This window comes from Lissotriton helveticus, chromosome 2_1, assembly GCF_964261635.1.
Source record: "Lissotriton helveticus chromosome 2_1, aLisHel1.1, whole genome shotgun sequence".
Classification (NCBI taxonomy): Eukaryota; Metazoa; Chordata; class Amphibia; order Caudata; family Salamandridae; genus Lissotriton; species Lissotriton helveticus.
This window is the reverse complement of record NC_136059.1, coordinates 414,572,418-414,590,524: the sequence shown is the minus strand read 5'-3', so window position 1 is coordinate 414,590,524 and position 18,107 is coordinate 414,572,418.

Genomic DNA, 18,107 nt, shown 5'->3' with positions numbered 1-18,107 from the left:
TGAGTGCTGGCTGCTACAGGCAACATGTGCTTGGGGTGTAAGGGGCCATTTTGAGGAGAGGCAGTGTCTGAGGCCTGCACTTATTTTGCCTACTTTTCATCCATTATGCCCAGGGGTAGTGAGTGTTGCATGGGCCTAGTGTGTTTTTGAGGGGTGTCTTCTTGAATTTAAACACCATTGAGGCCATGGATGGGCTGGGATTGTGCTGATTTTATTGTTTTTTGTTGTTTTTTTGGGCCTGCTGGTGGGGCCCTTTGCCCAGGGGTGGTGAGTGTTGCATGGGCCTAGTGTTTCTGTGGGGTGTCTTCTTGAATTTAAACATAATAGAGGCCATGGATGGGCTGGGATTGTGCTTATTTTATTGTTTTTTGTCGTTTTTGGGGGGCTGCTGGTGTGGCCTTTTGCCCAGGGGTGGTGGTGCATGGACTGAGTGTGCCTGTGGTGTGGTCTCACTCTCTTTAATGTAAACATCATGGATGGCATTGGATTGTGGTGATTTCTGGCTGTTTTTCTGTTTTTTGGGGGTGTACTGTTGATGTGGACTGGTCATGTGGGTGGTGGTGGTGGCCATCTTGAGTGCTGGCTGGTACAGGCAACATGTGCCTGGGGTGTAAGGGGCCATTTTGAGGAGAGGCAGTGTCTGAGGCCTGCACTTATTTTGCCTACTTTTCATCCATTATGCCCAGGGGTAGTGAGTGTTGCATGGGCCTAGTGTTTCTGAGGGGTGTCTTCTTGAATTTAAACACCATTGAGGCCATGGATGGGCTGGGATTGTGCTGATTTTATTGTTTTTTGTCGTTTTTTGGGGCCTGCTGGTGGGGCCCTTTGCCCAGGGGTGGTGAGTGTTGCATGGGCCTAGTCTTTCTGTGGGGTGTCTTCTTGAATTTAAACATAATTGAGGCCATGGATGGGCTGGGATTGTGCTTATTTTATTGTTTTTTGTCGTTTTTGGGGGGCTGCTGGTGTGGCCTTTTGCCCAGGGGTGGTGGGTGGTGCATGGACTGAGTGTGCCTGTGGTGTGGTCTCACTCTCTTTAATGTAAACATCATGGATGGCGTTGGATTGTGGTTATTTCTGGCTGTTTTTCTGTTTTTTGGGGGTGTACTGTTGATGTGGACTGGCCATGTGGGTGGTGGTGGTGGCCATCTTGAGTGCTGGCTGGTACAGGCAACATGTGCCTGGGGTGTAAGGGGCCATTTTGAGGAGAGGCAGTGTCTGAGGCCTGCACTTATTTTGCCTACTTTTCATCCATTATGCCCAGGGGTAGTGAGTGTTGCATGGGCCTAGTGTTTCTGAGGGGTGTCTTCTTGAATTTAAACACCATTGAGGCCATGGTGGGCTGGGATTGTGCTGATTTTATTGTTTTTTGTCGTTTTTTTGGGCCTGCTGGTGGGGCCCTTTGCCCAGGGGTGGTGAGTGTTGCATGGGCCTAGTCTTTCTGTGGGGTGTCTTCTTGAATTTAAACATAATTGAGGCCATGGATGGGCTGGGATTGTGCTTATTTTATTGTTTTTTGTCGTTTTTGGGGGGCTGCTGGTGGGGCCCTTTGCCCAGGGGTGGTGGGTGGTGCATGGACTGAGTGTGCCTGTGGTGTGGTCTCACTCTCTTTAATGTAAACATCATGGATGGCGTTGGATTGTGGTGATTTCTGGCTGTTTTTCTGTTTTTTGGGGGTGTACTGTTGATGTGGACTGGCCATGTGGGTGGTGGTGGTGGCCATCTTGAGTGCTGGCTGGTACAGGCAACATGTGCCTGGGGTGTAAGGGGCCATTTTGAGGAGAGGCAGTGTCTGAGGCCTGCACTTATTTTGCCTACTTTTCATCCATTATGCCCAGGGGTAGTGAGTGTTGCATACTTGCATGTCCGTAGTCTTTCTGTGGGGTGTCTTCAATGTAAACATCAAGGATGGCATGGGATTGTGCTCATTTTTCTGTGTTTTGTCGAATTTTTGTGGTGTATAACTGAACTGATGTTCCTCTGTCTTCCATTGCTTTTAGGTGCACAAGAAGACTCAAGAGAACCACCAGTGCCAGGAAGAAGTCCTGCAGCGGTGTGTGCAGCATAACGTCACGCGACGTCACGTCTGGACACAGAACCCTCTGCAACTCGTGCAACTGCTGCCTGCTGACCTGCTCTGAAGAGGATGGCCCCAAAAAAAGTAACCCGTAGCTCCTCTAGCAAGAAAGGTGCCAGTAAGGAGCAGAAGAAGCAAGTTACCAAGGAGACTGGTGTGCCGCCCGCCCCTTTTTTTGGGAGTAAAAAAAAAGTATGCCTGCAGCAGCAGCAGCGGGATCTGCTGGGGACCAAGCTGGCAGCACCCCCCCCCCGCTCCATTGGGCTCAGTGCCACCACCACCACCACGCCAACTTAAGTCCAAGCCCTTGAGTGCTGCAGAGGCAGCCAGTATAGTTCTTCAATCACCATCGACCAGTGATGTTGGCTCATCGCAAGAAAGCAGCAGCAATGTCCCTCAATCAACACAGGTTGTTGTAGCTCATCTGACGAGTGTTGAACAACCACAGCCGCAACAACAATCACATGTGCAAGTACAAGCCCAAGTACATGTGGAAGGAGAGGCAGCGCAAGGAGATGCGCAAGCAGAGGTGCATGGAGGGTCACAAGTGCCCACAATAGTTGTTCCTCCCGAAGTAGGGGCACATCAGGAAATCGACAATCAAGGCGAGGTATCATTTGAGGAAGCCACTCCTCCTGCTGATCCTTCATTGTCTTCCACAACCCTAGCAAGGAAGAGATCAAGGGTGGTGTCTACATCCTCTTCAAGCACACCTCCTTCTGATGATACGGATCAAACTTGGGAACCAGCACCACAGCCGTCTGAGAGTGAGGCACACCATGATCCAACAAAGGTACTTAAGCGTAAAAGGAAGCTCGTCCAAAGTCTCAGACTTATGGAGTGTGATGAGGCTCAACAAGAAGTGGCGGATACTGCTGCTGATGAAGACTCTGCCAACGACGACCCAGTCATCATAAAGGTCACTGCAGCCCCAGCGGGCATGCAGCAAACAGACATTTTGACCCTAGCCCGAAGAGCTGCTGCGCGTGATGATGATGATGATGATGTTGTCGATGAGGAGGCAGTGGAAACACCACAATCATTGGAGTTAAGTAGTACACCAACTCGTCCCGCTTCCATATTTCTTTCTGGCAAGAAGAGACCTGCGTCAACCTCGACCTTAATTAGTGGCGGTGAAAGTGGAAAACGTACAAAAGTTGGCCAATCCAGATCCTCCACTTCATCTGGCATTAGCTTCATGACCACCACCACCAGTATCGCCGCCTCCTCCAGGTCCCACAGACACTTCAAGTCCCCAGTTTGGGACTTCTTTACTGTTTGTCCCAAAAATCCAAAGTTTGCCATTTGTACCCTTTGTAAGCTTGCAGTTAGTCGTGGTAAGTCAGGTAGCAACTATGGTACCGGCGGCCAGAGTGGTCATCTTGAGAGAAAGCACGCTGTCCAATGGTTTGCGCACCTAGCTGCGATCAAGAAAGGCCAAAATCAAGGAAACGTTGATGTTTCATCTGATGTTGACGAGCAGGAAGAAGACGTGTCAAACACTTCCCTTACACCCAGTACCCCTGTCAGCAGCACACCCAATGTGAGGCACACTAAGAGTGTTGGAGCGAGTGAGACACCAACGCACAAAAGTTCACCAGCGAGCAAAATTGGGTCAACGAAGTCATTATCAGCCCGTAAATGCTTGGTCCAGGGCAACATTAGAACAATGCTTACTTCAGACGTGCCATATGAACGCAACCACCCACTGACGCGTCTGTATAACACTAAGCTGGCTAAAATGCTAGCTGTGGACCTTCTACCTTTTTCTTTTGTAGAAGCGGTAGGTTTTCTTGAATTAGTTGCAACGCTCTGCCCTAAATGGAAGGTTCCGAGCCGGTTCTATTTTGCCAGAGTTGCGGTTCCAGCACTACATGAAGATGTGCTGCAGGCGATTGGGGCAGCTTTGCAGAAGAGTGCTGTTCACACAATACATCTGACAACAGACATGTGGACCAGTGGCCCAGGCGATGATTACATGTGCATCACTGCACACTGGGTCTCTTTTTCAGGTGTTATAGCAAAGCTAAACGCAGGTGTTGACCCGGACCAAGTTTTCAAAGCTGCTCGGAAACATGCAACACTAGCCATGTTTGGCTTGGAGAAAAGTCACACAGCAGAAAACCTTTTGGAAGAGTTTGACAAAAAGGTCTTGACAATGCTATCCCCCCTAAAACGCAAGATTGGTTATGTTTCCACGGATAATGGCGCCAATGTAGTTAAGGCCATGTTGAAGGGTGACCATGTTAGAGTGCCGTGTTTGGCGCACTGTATCAACCTGGTAGTTCAAAAATTCTTGAGTGATAAAGAGAGTCCAGCGTTCGAGGTAATGGCCACCTGCCGCAAAATGTGCAACCATTTCAGCCATTCTTTTAAGGCCCGGAAGCATCTGCGGAGACTGCTACTTGAACGTGGAATGCCAGTGAAAGCACTCATCCAGGAGGTGGCAACACGTTGGAACTCAACCTTCTACATGCTTGAGCGTCTGTATGAGCAGTATACGGTACTCGATCACTATTTCTTGACAGAGGCTACATCTCAGAAGGAGGACCTGCGGATGAGTAAGGCGCAATGGGCCATAGTTAAAAGCCTGACAGACATGCTTCGTCCTTTTGAGTTCTTCACGCGTGCAGTCAGCCAGGAGGACTGTAATTTGGGAAAAGCTATCCCATTGTTGTGCATACTGGAGCACCAACTGATGGCGGTTTCTTCTGAGTTTCAAAAAGATAAAAAAAAAAAAAAACATTTCATTTTGTCTGAGAAATTATTACATCGCCTACGTGGTGATGAACGTCTTAAAAACATCAACTCAGATCAGCATTACATTTGTGCTACTATTCTGGATCCACGCTACAAAAAGGCGCTGGCAGACAACGCATTCTTTCCTTTCGCTGATGCAGATGTTCAAAAGTACAAACATTGGTTAGCCTGGTCAGCCAAGAGGTTTGAAAAAGAACGGCAGGTTATTGAAGGAGAAGCCAGTACATCAGCATCAGCATCAGCAGGCCATCCGCAGTCACAAGAATCCACTTCTGCACCTGTGGCTGGGGCACAAGTGACCTCTCAGCCGTTAAAGACACCGGCAACTGGATCATCTGCACCACACACAATGACAACACTAACAGTGGCTGGGGAGGAGGATTGGCTAAGTTTGATGGGGTATGGTTCTCGAAAAAATGTCACAGGCACAGCAAAAAGTAAGCAAAGTGGAGGAACAGTTGATGACCTTGAGTCGATGGTGCAGGACTATCTGAATGACTCAACAGAGGTCTTCCTTAATGATGAGCCATTGCAGTATTGGCATGGCAAAAAACAATTGTGGCCACAGCTCTTCAACCTGGCTATAAACTATTTGTCTTGCCCACTCGCAAGTGTGTCTTCTGAACGTGTTTTCAGTGCTGCTGGTGGCATTGTAACTCCCAAACGGAGCCGCCTCTCGCCCAAAAATGTGGAGCGGCTGACAATGATCAAGATGAATCAGCACCTCATACCACCAGATTACAAAGTACGAGAAAGCACGCCGCATGAAGACGAGGAGGACAGCAACGTAGATGAGGGGATTTTTTCTCTGTTCAGTGCCACTGACCTCATCCAGCCTGAATTCGCAGAGTTTGATGACGAAATCTTGTTCTTATTCCCTGACACCGAGCCCTGAAAATGAGACAATCAATCAAGAACTTTCTTTTTCGTCCTTATTCACTTTTATTCCTGTGTGCTTTGTGTCTCTCTTTCTTTGTTTTGCACAGTTAATTTAATTCAAACTTTAATCACCTAATCCCAAAAACAAGACCATCATCAGAACTGTCTTCACTTGTTTGCTTATTGATTTGAAGGTGCCGCAGTCTACATTCCTCAGGTTCACAAGTTCTGAAGAACATGCTCCTCTATCCTCCTCCTCCAGACTGCGATTTCCCTCCAAGCAGAGTGCTGGATTACGCACAATGAAGAAAGACTCAGCACTTGTGGGGGTGTTGTACTTCTTTGCGGGTGAGTTGACGGTTTTGGGCCCATTGCTGTGAAGCTCTAATAATGGACAAAAGTGTTTTGGACCAAATATGAGGTGGAAATTTCTTGCCGTTTTTGCTGACTTGCTTGCCTTTGAGGTGCTCTTTGGCGGGGTTCCGGGGGTTTGTGTGTAATTTTTGGTGTCTGTCGAAGCACTGCTGCGACAGTCTAATCTTGATTGCATTTGCTTTTCAGGAAATCCGTGGTGGAAAACAGGAGTTATGATGATTGATGATGATGACGACCTAGCTGCACAGCGCCGCGTTTGGACCGAAGGCCGAGAGACATTGTAAGTATGAGATTTAGCTTTTCCGCTGTTTGGGGGTGTTGTGTCGGGTGTTTTTTTGCGGGTGGGTTGGCGGGTCTTGCCTGGGGCATTCCTGGGAAGGTCTAATACCGGATACAAGTGTTTTGGACAAAATCCATAAGGAACAGCCTTTTTTTTGCCATTTCTTCAGACATCTTGCTCAATGTAGCGTTTTGGGGGGCTTCCTGCTGTTCGTGGGTGGGTTGCGGCCGGGGTCTCTGTCGAAGCACTGCTGCGACAGTCTAAGCTTGATTGCATTTGCTTTTCAGGAAATCCGTGGTGGAAAACAGGAGTTATGATGATTGATGATGACCTAGCTGCACAGCGCGTTACTTTGGACCGAAGGCCGAGAGATATTGTAAGTATGAGATTTAGCTTTTTCGCTGTTTGGGGGTGTTGTCGCGTGTTTTTTTGCGGGTGGGTTGGCGGGTCTTGGCTGGGGCATTCCTGGGAAGGTCTAATGCCGGATAGAAGTGTTTTGGAGAAAATCCTTAAGGAAAAGCCTTTTTTTTGCCATTTCTTCAGACATCTTGCTCAATGTAGCGTTTTGGGGGGCTTCCTGCTGTTCGTGGGTGGGTTGCGGCCGGGGTCTCTGTCGAAGCACTGCTGCGACAGTCTAATCTTGATTGCATTTGCTTTTCAGGAAATCCGTGGTGGAAAACAGGAGTTATGATGATTGATGATGATGACGACCTAGCTGCACAGCGCCGCGTTTGGACCGAAGGCCGAGAGACATTGTAAGTATGAGATTTAGCTTTTTCGCTGTTTGGTGGTGTTGTGTCGGGTGTTTTTTTGCGGGTGGGTTGGCGGGTCTTGCCTGGGGCATTCCTGGGAAGGTCTAATACCGGCTAGAAGTTTGTTGGACAAAATCCATAAGGAAACACCAGTTTTGGCACTTTTTGTAAGTTAGGGTTCGTTAGGGTTAGCCCTAGCAGCAGGATTGCATGTGTTTAGGGGGGTTCTATTGCAACGCGGTTCTGTTGTTGTAGAGCACTGTTGGAGCGATGCTGGCTATGGATACTTTTGCTTGCAGGCAAGTGGTTTGAATACAATCCACGGTCTGTATTTGGGTCTACTGTTACTTTCAAAGTACGTTTTGTAACCATTTTTCTGCTAGGCATCGTTTTTGGAGATATGATTGGGTTATTCTACATTTTTGCGACTGGCTTTAGTAAGGGTCTTGGTGGGAGCATTGCTGGGAAGGTCAAATTTTGTTCTAAAACACAGTAGTACACCCACCTTGAGGGGAAAGATCCGCTATAATATTTTGGCCATACTTATTGATCCTTAAAAAGGTGACTCAGACAGAGCACGCAATTTCAAAAATATTGTACTGTCTATTAGGGAAATCAAAGTGTCACATTTTGAACCACACAGCGTACATACCTTTTATTTATTTATCAGTGGTATTGTAATAGCACTTCCTGTTTTCCGTTCAATAATTACAGGCCGGGTTTCAGTCAACATCCGCCAGGCAGGCAGTGGACAGGGTGTCTCTTCTGTCAGTGGTCACCACCACATTGATGGACGAAGCGTCAGCTGGAATGGAGGAGTGCCGCCAATAAGAGGAATTGTTTGCTGCATGCAACTTACTTACCAATTTCAACAGGACAACTCCAACAACATACGCAATACAGATACAGTATCCATTGTTGTCTTTTATTCTATGAGTGTGACTGCATGTGCTTACCTTTAGTTTGTAACCAAAGATTGTCTGTAAACTCTGTATCTTCAATTATTGTTTGTCCATGCTCTGCTTTTTTTTTCTTCTCTCAACAAAACCTACCCAAAAAGAAACCCCCATTCCCATCCATTTTACAAACCCTAACCCTCTTCCCCCGGGCTGTGTTGTTTTGCTTGATGTCTGACTAAAATGACATCAATAATTCCACACACTTGCTGGGGAGGATAAGGTGATAGCAGCAACAGGCTGGTGAAGGAATACGAGGATATCTTCTAGACTTACTCAGCTTCAGTACTATATCTTCTAGTAGTAGTAGCCAATGTCAAATAAATTCAACGCAAGTACTAGTTATACTTGCAATACTTTACCATTTGTTAGGCTACATTATGGCACTGTTCTAGTGTACTGTCACCTGCTATTTTCTCGATCGTACCGTAACCGTTGTAATGCTACAGTAAGGAGTACAAACAAGGTTTCGTTTTCTTTTTTTCCATAGGCATGCAACTGCCACTGTGTCACACCACTAGTACCACCGCAATGAGGAAATGTCACCCGCCCAGGAATGACAACGTTAATCCCCATTTCACCTGGAGCCAGCCCTGGGCCTAGCCCTAATTTCTAACACAAATTACAGGTAAGATAAGCGTTTGGTGGGAGGTAGTATAATGGAGTATTATTTCGGAGTAGACAAGAGATTGACGGTTGTACTACTAAAGTCCTACGACTGTTCAGGAAAACAAAGTTACTGTTACAACCCCGCCCCCCACCCACCAGACTGAAAAGCAGTAAAAAACAGGTATGGTCAGATAAAGTTGAAAAATATATTTATTTATCCCTAACAAAATAATCTCCCTCACCCACCCTAACCCCAACGATTGTCTCTGAAACGTCCCAAAACGATCCCAACTCCCAAATCCCACCCCCCAAAAGTCTATAAAAAAAGGGCAAGGGACACTCCACTACTGGAGGGTGCTGGTGCTGGTGCATGATGCGGCATGGGCATCATATGCAAACCAAGGAGAAGAGCAGCCGCCCCTTGGTTTAACGACTCACTGAGAGCCCTTAAGCTGGCCTGCAGACAATCAGAGAGAAAATGGAGGCAAGGTTATCTTGACTCCAAAAAAACTCTCTGGAAAGACAACCTTCGGGCGTATAAAACTGCCATTGTCCAAGAAAAGGCCAATTACTACTGTTCTACTATTACCAACGCCACCAACAGTTCAAAAAGTATTTTTCAAATACTTAGAAACCTAACTCACCCAGACTGTGCCACATCGACGCAGCCTCCTACCCAAGCCCTTTGCGATAATCTGGCAACTTTTTTCATTAATAAAATCAATATTATTATTCAAAACTTGAAGACCCCCCCATTACTGGGAGATGCCAACACTCAGGGAGCCAGCACTGGCCCTTATGACGTGTCACCTCGCTCCTCCAGCTCTACGGCTAGACTGCGAGATTTTCCTAAGATCTCTGAACCCGAGTTTGAAAAGCTGGCACTCGGCATCACCTCGGGTTCCCCGCTCGACCCTCTGCCTCCAAAAATTTGGAAAAGCTCTGGAACAGAACTTTTTGGCATCTTGCGCCAAATTTGTAACCAATCTCTACTATGTGGTTACGTTCCAACTCCATGGAAACAGGCGCTGGTCACTCCGCTCTTGAAGAAACCCTCTCTGAGCCCAGATTGTCTCTCTAACTATCGACCCATCTCCCTACTGCCTTTCCCTGTGAAGGTAGTGGAACGTTGGGTCAGTTCCTGCCTTTCCATTCATCTTGAGCAGAACAACCTTCTAGACGATCTACAGTTCGGTTTCCGCCCTGCCCACGGCACCGAAACCGCGGTTTTAACAGCCATGGAGGATCTTCGCATGCGTGCAGACAGGGGCCAGCCAGTAGTACTAATACTGCTGGACCTGTCTGCCGCATTCGATACGGTCAACCATAGGACGCTGTTGCTGAGACTCAGGGAAGTTGGTGTGGAAGGCACAGCTTTACTTTGGTTCCACTCTTACCTACAGGACAGGAGACAGGCTGTCTCCCTCCCCCCATTCCAATCCGCCTTCTCTTCGGTGCCACAGGGAGTTCCCCAGGGATCTTCCATTAGTCCCATCCTTTTTAATGTGTATCTTAAACCACTGATCACATTAATTAAGTCATTCGGGTTAAAAACAATTAATTACGCAGACGACACCCAGCTCATTCTCTCCTGGGAAGGAGAAGACTCTATCCCTCTGACCTCCTTTCATGAGTGTCTTAGAGAAACGGCTGGATGGCTCCATAGGAACTCCCTTCAATTTAACGCCTCCAAAACAGAGGTTCTGTTTTGTGCTGGCACTACTTTACCTCGCCAGTTCCCGAATGACTTCTGGCCTCCTGAGACAAGGGAGAAACCTAAACCTGTCTCCTCGGTCCGCAACCTGGGGGTCATGCTCAACAACAAATTGAGTATGGAAACCCAGGTGGCAAAAACAGTGGGGATCTGCACGGTTTTGCTACGCTCCCTGCGAAAAATCATGCCACTTCTCCCTGCACAAGCCCGGGCGTTGGTAGTCAGGTGTACGATTCTGAGTCGCCTTGACTACTGCAACGCCCTGCTCCTTGAATCCCCTGCTACGTTGCTGGACCGGCTGCAACGAATTCAATCAGCCGCGGCCAAGCTGGCTCTGGGCTGGTCGAGAAGGTCCTCGGCCACAGCGGCACTGGCCGAACTGCACTGGCTACCCCTAAAGCAGCGGGTGGCTTTCAAGTCCCTTTGCATCGTATTCAAGGCTCTGCATGGACTCGGGCCCAGGCCCCTGCAAGCCCTGTTTCTGTGGTATACTCCTACCAGAGATCTGCGATCATCCTCGGCCTATCTGGTAAGGGTGCCCAGATACAACAAAGCCAGAACTGGGGGTAGATCCTTCAGGGTCGCAGCTGCCAAATTGTGGAACAGCCTGCCCATTGACATACGCCAGATCCCTCACCTGCTTCCATTCAGGAAGTGCATTAAGACCTGGCTTTTCCCCTAGACCTCCCCGCCTTTACATACTTCGGTATCTTCTTCAGTAAAGTATTTCCAGCGCCAGGAAGCCTGCAAGGTATCAGCTGCGCTATATAAATAATTAAAATAATAATAAATAATAATACTCCTTGCGGAGGGTGGCAAGCTCGGAGCGGAGGCCCTTAACCAAGGTCTTATACCTCAGGACCTCCTGCTCCAGGTTGGACATGCGGACTCGTAGGCGGCGTTGGCGTTCCTTGCAGCTCCTGTGGGGGGCAGCTGGTATTTCGGTTGCTTGGCGGTGGCGGTCGGCTTTCTTAGCCCGGCTCGGTCCCGCTGGCTTAGTCACGGAGGAGGATGCAGTGGTCACAGTCGAAGATGTTGCCCCGCTCGACTGCGTGTCCTCCTCCTCCTCCAGGGCCACCAGCCGCCGATACTCGGCGACTGTGGCCTCCAGCCTCCGTTGCCGGGCCAATCTAGCCTGCTCCCTCCTTGTTGTTGATTTGGAAGGAGCAACTATATGAAGAAAGAAAGACATAGTCTGTAACCAATGCTCCTTATTAATAACACAAAGTGATTGAGCCGAAAGTTGGGTCACAGAGTACAAGTAGCAAATTGAAAGCACAGTACATAACTATTGAGGACAGTATCTATGTAACCTCCCACTTCTGCATCCTTGCTCTAACAGTAGTGGTAGTTTAATGAACTAATTCTACGACCACTATGGACTTCCATTACAGTCGACTATGACAGTACACCAGTCTTATTCTTCTTCTTCTCTCTTGTTTAGGGAAATGGGTACGTTATCTTATGCAAGCCGGCAGAATGACATGGACACAGCACAGTGAAGTTGCACCCGAGAAAAAAAGTTGCACACCATGATGATGGAGACAGACTTGCGTTACTGTACCGGTCCAGTACATGCAGGTGGTGAAGCTATTACTTTTCTATTACGGGTGGCACTGAGAATACTCTGTTACAAGGGCTACTGCTTAATTAATTTACCTTTCACCCTACAGTGCAAATGAGTACTAGAAAAGGAAACTGAAGAAGCTAACTAATTTGATTATCTATCACTTCACATGGGACGTATTTAATGACAGATGAGATGACTTTAGGTGCTTTGCTTAATATTGAGTGAACAGTGATACACCCACACATGAATGACGTACTACAAGTAAACTAAAGTTATTAAGAGAGGTACGGAGTGTCCACCGTAATAACCAGATATATGCTGTGAATGCAAACGCAATACAAAGTACTGCTACTATTCATGGTAGTATTGGACACATTTACAATTTCTTTTCCTTGCCTTCCCTGCACTGGGACGGACGTGCGGGTGCGGTGGTACATGCTCTTCAAGGTAACACTTACTTCACCTGGCGACCATCTACTCTCTCTAGATACACATGTGCTATGTAAGAGTCAGAGAATACCATGCTCCAGGCATCCATTCAGTCAAAGTATACGCACACATACAGTTTCTGTTTCACCCACCCAGGCTGCTGTCCTTCCACCCATCCTTGCTTCATCATTGACCCAGCCATGCACCATACCATATTCTTTCCTTCCCAGCCACCTCTGGGTCCAAGCAAACACATATCGTTCTTCTTTGCCAGCCATCATACAAGTTCGCGTCCCACTTACTTACACCCTTCTTTCGCTTTTCGTTCATCCCATCCATCACGTTCGTCTAAGAACTTATTGGGATTCTTCTCACCAAAAACTTCACAGCTAAGTCGAAGTACATTTCGAGGAGGCTACTACCTGGTTGATTTGTAATTGTAATACACCCGTGCAGAAAGCACACTATGCAGTCTTCAATCTCAATAAGTAAGGAATATATAGCTTACCTGTTTCCGCCACCACCGTTTGATCCCCCACAGGAACGGCCACCAGCTCTTCTAACGCCGCCTCCTCCCCAGAGGCCTCCGAGTCCAAGTCCAACACAGCCACCTCCGCGCTGGCCCCGTCACCAGATGTTACACCTACAAAGTACATTTAAGAATGTTAGAATTCACCACTCACTACTATATAATATTTGGTCTAGGAGAAATGTTAAAAAAACAGAATACAATGTAATAATTTGTGACTGTCTACTCCATAGTAAAAATGTCCCATTTCCAGGGAAGGCTGTTGTCTTGCTGCACTTTTATGCACAACTGATGAATGCTTGCTTTTGATTTTTAACACGCACCACTTTTTCTCCTAACAGACAGAAGCTTGACTCCTGAGTCCTAAGAACACGACCAGGATCAAGTTCAAACTAGGTGAGAGTTCGGCTCGACCACAAGAAATGTGTCCAATTAATCGTCAGCACTAACCACTTTTCCGTTTACAGTTAAATAGTTTTATGACAAAGTAGATTTTAATAAATGTGTTTACTTTTAATAAAGCTTTTACACTTAAATAGACTCTGTGGTTTTTGTTCCTCTAGACTAGAGTGGATGAGCTAAAGGTTTTGGAATTTTTGCAAGCATGAGTGCCTCTGACACTTCTTGACTGTGCTGTGACTCCGTACTACTCTCTTGTCCTGCGTACGATAATCTAGAGATCATTGGGGATCTATAATCGGTGACTTCGGGAGCTGAATGACTCTGCCACACTATCTAGTCAGTAAGGAGACAGTGCATAGAGGTATTGCTGAATATAATGGGAGTCCAATGGAATTGCCAAATGTCCAATCTTAGTTAGCTACACAGACAGACTAATAAGAATAGTCTAGTAATACCACAGGGAGTCATATTCGAGGCAGGATAAGAATTTATATCCAGTCTACAAGAAGATCAAAGACGATTTAGAAAAAATCGAATGAGGAACGCTAGGAAAAAATATGTACTGTTTATTAAAATGTAAACTTACTGGGGCCAGCAAAGGAGCCCTCGCCTGCCCGATCCTGGCCTGCATCCTCAGCACCCTCCTCCTGTGTCCTCTTGCCCTTGGGGGGAGCTGATGTACAACATGAAAGAAAGAAAAACCAGAAAACATGGATGAGATTTTTCAACCAAATCAAACATTTCAAAAGAACAATAACAACATATTTTGGAAAAATAGCAAATAGATAGACAACTATTCCACGGGATCTATCTCATGTGGTATACTACGTTATTCGTATTGCCTGATTTGCGGAACGTTGACTTAGAAAGTTCCTATGTAACTCAATAAACAGACTACTAAAGAGGTTTGCCTAGGCCTGGCACTGCAGGCAGCAGTGCGCAACACGTGACAGACAAAGTCCATCCTGCTTGCAGATCAGTGAATACTCAAACTATCAATCCACCCGCCACCACCGCCACTATTTCTTCTGATAGCCATGTGACTGTCTAAAGGAAGGACTGGACTTCAGTCTGTTGGGGCTGATTTATAAGTCCCTTGCGGAAGTTGCGGCTGATTTTCCTCCATTGTTGCGTGCCTTTTCTGACGCAGCGGCAGAACAAAAGACTCGCCATGGTGTTGGTGCGGCGTATAAATTAAAAAAAAAAAACACATATGGGCATATGGGCGATGCATCACGTTGAAAAGCCCTGCGCCATCAGGGGGCGTTCCGGCGCAAGGGAGGGCGTACCTGCGCAGGAACGAATCCTAAAAGTGGCTGAGGGAAATCTACAAGATGTCAATCAGTCACTTTTAGGACAATGATGCATGACTCAAACCCTGCGCGCTTGAAGCCGACGTACGGCTTGATGCAGCATTGGGGAGATAGGGTACCCCAGAGCATTGCTGGAGCTGCGCCATCGTTGGCACGCAACTCCAGCAATGCGCTGCCTTTACGGCACAGATGCGTAAGGCTTCTGTGACGTTTTGGGCCAATGGGTGGTGGTGGCATGGCACACAATTACTGCCGCATCCCTGCTACTTTGCAGGGATGCGCCGGTAATTGAAAATATGACCCTTACTGTCTAGCATTACGCAGTTCTTTTCTTTACAGTACACTCATACATAATTTCTCAGGCCAATGAAATGCTTCTGAACACAACATACAAAACAAAGAAGCATAGTAGCAAGCAAGGCTACTGAGAAGGAGAGCAGTGCACCTGAAAATGAAATGCATAGAAGATTTTGAAATATAATTTACCTCAATGTAATCGGCAGCATTATTGCTCTTGGTAAAGAACAAAGATTTGCAAATAACAGAGCAGGATAAAACAGAGTAGTAAATGTACTACTACTACTACTCACCAAGCCCGGGGACCTCTACGCCGAGCGCGTCCAGCAAGTCCCGCTCCCGGTCCATGACATCGGTCCAGCGGTGGGTGGCCTGGTTATATGTGCGCCGGACCCCAGAGATCTTGTACATGGCCCGGCACACCTTCTCCCACCGCTGGCGGCGCTCCCGGATGCCATAGCCGGTCGCGATCTTGCCGCCTCCCAGGATCGTCTTGGGGAGGCGGCGCTGGACGTGGAAGATCAGTGCCGCCACTTCCTCCGCGCTGAAGATCTCCCTCGGGACCACTTGCTCCCCCCTTAAACGCCCGCACGGGAGCCGGGCACGGGGTGCGGGACCCTTCCCCTTCTCAGGGTGCTTCCCGGCTCCCTTTACCATGGTCTGGGCAGAAATAAACTTAAATGATAAAGAAGAAATAGAATAGTGAAGAAGAAAAGAAAAGAGTTTAAAAAAGTAGTTTAAAAGTAACTAAAAGCTGCAGAAAACACAAAAATATAGAGCTAGAAAAATAGAGGGTTAGATAATAAGTAAAATTAGATCAAAAAAACTTCAAACAAGCAAAGGATGGCAGAGATTGAGAGAGGATAGAGAAAGCATGCCCAGAACCATAGCAATGAATGAGAAACAAGATGGCCGCGCCCGTTCACGACCGCGTGGGTAAGTTCGCGCGAGATTTTCCTTGCGAGTACGCGCGAAATTGTACTAGCGAGCAGCACACTTTGCGAGATTACACATAGCGGGCGGAAATGGTCACAACATCAAACATGTGTAGTTGAAATGTCACATTGCTCAGCCATGTGTCAGTACAAATCTGAATATTGACAAGTGACTCCACTTTGCTCTGTATCAGGACGACAAGACATAAGACTTGCCCAAACATGCACCAACATCATTACCTACACATGCAACAAAAACGATAATCCTCAGGACATGAGTCACCTTCATTGTTGATGGGGCAAATGATGCTTGTAACAGGAGGAAAATGTCAATGCACAATGTCACTCCCCCCTTCTAACTGATATTGGGCCCTCAACTGTGCATCAAGCTCTGGGTAGGCCATCACCAGGATGAAGGCAATTTGGGTGAGTCAGGGTCTGGCACATGCCCCTAAGGCCTGGGGGGACTTTCCCAGCTGAACTTCTGCAACAATCCTGGTCCTCCCACCTCTTCCTGCAGTGGATACTGCACCGTCTATAGGGCCCCTGGGACTGCACTTTTCGGGCAATGGATTTCCACAAACTCTGCTTCTGATGGCTATTGACTTGTATTGAAGCAAGAGATTAAGTAAGCTATTATAACTGAAAGTAAATGGGTTAATGTGGGGCTCTCACACATCTTTGAGACAACTAGCACAAGCATGTAACAAATCTTAATAAGCTACATTTGTACTCCTCACATCCTTAGCACCACTAATAGGGATATACACAAAATTGTAGTCATCAGCAGACTATCCTCTATCCTGTTAGTGTAATGCAATGACGAACACAGCCCACCAACACCATGTAGTGGAGGGCCATCCCAAATGCAGTCTGCTGTGAGCAACAGTGGCACATACCACACCATTCAGATCTTCTGAAGAGGAACCCACTTGGCAATGTATGTACACACCCCGTAACTGCCTGGTCCATTAGGAACATGCATACGCCACATACAGCCTGACACCAGGGTACATTGGGGCATATTAGCAAGGGCAATATCGCCGCTTTAGCGGGACTTTTTCCTGCTAAAGCGGCGACATTTTTATCGCCCTATTAGCAAGCTGTCGCTAACAGCAGTTAGCAACAGCTTTTAGGCGATAGCTACAGGTTTGGGGCCCGCTTTGCATGTCAGCGATATTTATCGCTAATGACATGCAAAGTGGTCGTACCCAAACTGTTAGCGACTGAAAACAGTCGCTAACACAGCTGTCGCCTATTAGCAAGGCAGGCGAAGCGATAAAAAAATCACGTTAAGCGCGATTATTGCTATAAACTAACGCCTGCTAAAAAGTTGACTTACCTGTATAGTCAATGGTGGGTGGATTATCAGATTAAGCCCCGATTGGCGTTAATGCGAGAATGTCGCTGGATTTCCAGCGATATTCTCGCATTTTGGCGCTATCGCTGGATATTTTTAGCATATTGGAGAAAAACTTTGCTAATAGCATGTTTTCTCCGCTAAAATATCCAGTGATAAAAAAATCGCTAACCATGTTTAGCGATAAATATCGCTATTTCTTGCTAATAGGCTCCATAGTGACATCGAACACTAAGCTCACAATGAAATGGCCTGCATGTGTCACAATGACATATACCACTCTGGTATGCTTTGGCCATGTGGACTACAGAAGGGGATAGCTTACAATGTGTCACTGATTTGGAGTGGTTGCTACTACCATCACAGGACATATCTTCTGCCACATGTGGCACTGACACATGTATGACATTAACAAACTTTAGAATACCCAATTGTCTATGTTGCCTTTCAACAAGCTACTGAATCACAAAAGTCAAGTGTCTCACACATGAGCAACTACCAGGACTGGCAACATGTCACATGGGCATTTGGCCTCTACAACACAGCAGGATAACTTGAAGTCTAGGTTTATTCAGCTTAGGAGAAGCACAGCGACAAGGGGCAGGAACAGCTATCAACTGCCAGAAGGCAACATTCTACCACAAAGCATAGAACATACAAGCACAGAGGTTCTAACTACAGGTGCCTGGGAGGCACAACACAGTGAATACTACATTATCCTCTTTCCTGTAAAACAAAAGAAGAAACATTCGTAGATGGAGAAGGAGGGAAGAAAGGAAAAGAAAAGAAAAGAAAAGAAAGAAAGAAAAACCAGAAAATGAGATGGGTAGAAAAAGGAAAGAGAAAACACAACTGGATGTGAAGAGGAAAGAC